This window comes from Tenrec ecaudatus, chromosome 7 (genome assembly GCF_050624435.1).
Source record: "Tenrec ecaudatus isolate mTenEca1 chromosome 7, mTenEca1.hap1, whole genome shotgun sequence".
NCBI lineage: Eukaryota > Metazoa > Chordata > Mammalia > Afrosoricida > Tenrecidae > Tenrec > Tenrec ecaudatus.
This window is the reverse complement of record NC_134536.1, coordinates 66,449,471-66,453,180: the sequence shown is the minus strand read 5'-3', so window position 1 is coordinate 66,453,180 and position 3,710 is coordinate 66,449,471. Positions and strand designations below refer to the sequence as shown.

At 50.1% G+C, this 3,710-nt stretch overlaps 1 pseudogene; it reads right to left on the bottom strand.

Annotated features, from left to right (window-relative positions):
* Positions 1–376: 376 nt before the first annotated feature.
* LOC142452791 (host cell factor C1 regulator 1 pseudogene) lies at positions 377–744 on the bottom strand (annotated as a pseudogene).
* Positions 745–3,710: the final 2,966 nt, after the last annotated feature.

Here is a 3,710-nt window from a genome sequence, read left to right as displayed (position 1 = left end):
CCTCACTTTTAGCAATTTTCTCTAAAGCTAACATTTGCTTAACTTCGCCATTTTTTTTAAAGCAAAGACCAACAGCTTCCGTTTCCAAAGCAAGCAATTTTCAAAAGTTCTCAATTATCTATGATAACTTAGATGTCTGGAAGTAGAAGTCCTAGATCTATTTTTTTGGTCATCTTTGCGTCTTTATTCAATGCGTCCGATGGCTCCCAGATCCGCCCACTCAGGGCTCCGTCCTAAGCTTCCAACTTGGTGGGGGAAGGAAAGTTCGGTGCCTAGTGGCCTGATGAACTGTGACAACTGAAGATGCAGGGTGGCCTGTCCTTTGTGGAGTGTAGTCTCCTGTATGGGAAGGGGACAGAACACAGCTCCCCAGCGCTCAGAGTTCCATCATGTCCGCAGCAGGAGTATTGGGATAGTGGGGGCTGGGAGGGTCCCCCAACCTCAGCAGTCGGAGGGCCTCTGGGATGAGGTTGCCAGGTTAGTGCCACAGGAGCAGTTCAGAGCAAGGATTCCTGAGTGGAGTCAGGGCTGAGGGTAAGGCCCTGGGGGGGCAGCAATAGGGGTGGTCGTTATGCAGGCTGCGTTGAGAAAAGTGGGTGGTCATGTTGTCTTGCGACAGGAACTGCTGGTGCATGGGCTCCCTCGGGCCCAAGCTCAGGGTCACCCCTGAGGTGGCTTGGAGGTCCCGCTGGGCCCGACGGGGCGGGGGGGGGGGCCTCGCTCCAGGGGCTGCTGCAGAATCATGGAGCTTAGGGGGTCCTCCACGCACAGGGGTCCTAGATCTACTTTTAACTCTAACTCCTCTACTATGTATTTTGAGAAAATTGGGGTTTCCTCCCCCCGCCTCGTGCCTCTGTCTTTCAGTTTAAGTACATACTAGCTAGCAACAAAGGCTTCCTGGGAAATCCAAAAGATAATCAAGCTTTACATAGTCTTCTATGAACAATACAATTTTCCTGGTCCTGTTAGGTCTCTTCCCTGGTCCGTAGCGGTCACTGTGTGGGCTCCCCTAACAGATTGCCAGAATTGCAGTGCTGTCAGAGGCTCACCAAGACTGGTGGAACTAGAACCGTACTTTTAGTTGAATGCAGAAATCCCCGTCCTCTCCCAAGTAGGGCTGCAGAAAGCCGTTACTCCCTCAGAGCCGTGTTCTCCGAAAATCAAGCCATGGGTAAAAGACGATTACAGAACTCACTCTAGGTAAAATAAAAGCCTACATTAAAAGCTGAGTACTGGAGCATTGAGATTGCACCGCTGCTTCTGGTACCCGGGCAATAACGGCGGTGGGCGTGGGCTGTGAAAAAGTTAGACTTGAAGGAGGGTGTGTTGTGCACAGGACTTTAAGGAGAATGCCTGCTGGTGATTTTCTGTCCACTAACCTTCCACTTCACAAGAACCCATCGATCGAGCTGTTGTATGCCTATTAGGAGGGGTGGGGGAGGTACTTGTTTCTGAAGCATTTACAACTCTTTGTAACGCTGGAAAATTAATTCAAATGGCATTCATTAGGTCAGAGTTAATACTCTCCGAGGAAGGCATTATGCCTAGCGAAGTGTAGCTTACATGTAATGGTAATTTTAGATGGCATTATTTAAGAAATCGAATTATCTCATACACATAAACAGATGGATTATATGCAAAAAAGGCTGCATAACTTATTTATCTCTGTTTTAAATTGCTTTGCACATCCTAAAGTAATTTGCAATCAGATTTATCAGCCCACTAGCAAGAAGTTTGTTTTGTTAATTGCTCTTGTTAAGCCTAATTACTGTGGGGTGGGGTGGTTGTGGGGGGTGGGGAAGGGGGGAGAAGGCCCTAAAACTGGGGGAGAGGGGTAATAGAGAGAGAGTCTGTGCTGGAAGGTGGCCCCAAAGCAGCCTCCACAAGAACCTTGTAAGTCACTTTTATTTGGGAATTCTGTTATGTGTGTTGTTAGAGGAACTTCCTTCTACCTGCAAGGTGCCCTGGTGGTGCTGTGGGTTAGGCTGCTAATAGCCAGGTCGGTGGTTCAAACCCACCAGCTCTTCCTTGGGAGAATGAGGAAGCTGTCTGCTCCCCTGGAGTCATAGTCTCGGAAACCCTGTGTAGGGTGACCTGGAGTCTAGATCAACACGATGGCCCTGCGACTTCCCCCGCCATTGTCAGAGGAGGGCTCCTCCTTTCCTTCCTAAGTGTGTACTTCTTTGCCTCTGTCCTCAAGCACTTTTATGGCCTGTAGGACTTTAGAGCTTAGAGCACAGAACTTCATTCTCAGGTGGGACCTGGGCAGTATGTGCAACCCATTCAGCCAGTATACAAGGAGTCAACTATCTCATACATATCCATCATCATGTCTGCTCTGTATGCTCAATGCTGTGGCTGCAGACGCCACTGGCAGCTCGTAGTCCTGGGAATGCAATTCCTGGACCCGGATCCCTACCCAGCAGCTGGGTTGGTTCATTTGTAAAACAAGGTCAGAAGAGCGGTGTCCAAGGGCCGCTGAGTATCAGAGGCACAGTCAGGACCGGAAGTCAGGTGTTTGGGGTCCCAGCCTAATAAGGCTACCCCTTGGCCACTTCTTCGTAATGCATATCCACCTGTCAGTACCCCCACCCCCAGCCCTCTGCTGACATTTGTGTTGCTGCTTTTCTCTCAAAACTTCTGAACTTAGAAAGGTGTCCAGGGGTGCCCGCCGTGATAAGGACAAACGCAGTAATTTCATCTGCATAACCATTTCAAGGGTAACTGCACCCGCGGTCTGTGACGTTGGCGATGCCTGGTATTTGGAAAACCTTCTGAGGAATGGAGGGACATGTTCATTCAGGAAAGTTCTATCCGCACAGCTTGTCAACTAGTCTTGATGTGAACCAGTACAGTCCAGGAAAGCCACCCCTGTGTCGTGTAAGTATGGAGACCATGGGGGTAGCTTGCCTGAGGAGGTGACAAGCTTTGGAGAGAACCCGTGGTTCAGCAGCATTGTATTTGTGGACTGGGGCATATGTTTACCTTTCACCACTGCTATTTAGACGAGCTAATGCAACACCCGCCCGAGCAGCCTCCTTCCTGAGCCCTCTTGCAGCTGGCTCTCCTCGCAGCCGCTGACAAATGGTTTGGGTTTGACCCGCTTTATCAGTTGCACCCCTGCTGGGCGCTGCCAGCACTTGGTCAGACAACCTGTCGGAAAGGGAGTTTTCTGCAGTATTCTCTCCTCTAGTCCGCAATCTTGAGAAGAGCACCTCACCCAGGGACAGACCAGACAGACAGGCGGCTGTGAGGAGGTCTCCCGCCTGTAACATGCGTGCGTGGTTTTCATGGTACAAGTCGAGTTTCCATAAAAACTTCTCTTCCTATTTGTGGCAGACCAAAGCAATGGTAAGAACTGCCTGACCGGGCCTGCGTGCGCGTTGGAGTGGGGGTGGGGTGTCACTGAGCTGAATTGTTATCAAAGGTGGCCAGTTTTGTCGGCTGGGCAAAGGCACACTCATTTGGTGCCTGTTGTCACCAGTGGACACGGAAGGCCATCAGCGAGAGTGCCTTAAAGTGGCCTCACAGAACGGTTACAACGTCAGAGTGTCTCCCCGACAGGGATACGACAGCCAGCACCGCTTCATTTTCTATCAGTGTTTCTACATGTAACACTCAACAGCGTGAAGGCCTAGAGTGGGTCAAATGGGGTCTCTGGGATTTAAAGCTTTATTTTTTTTTAAAAGCCAACTTTTTTATCATAAGGC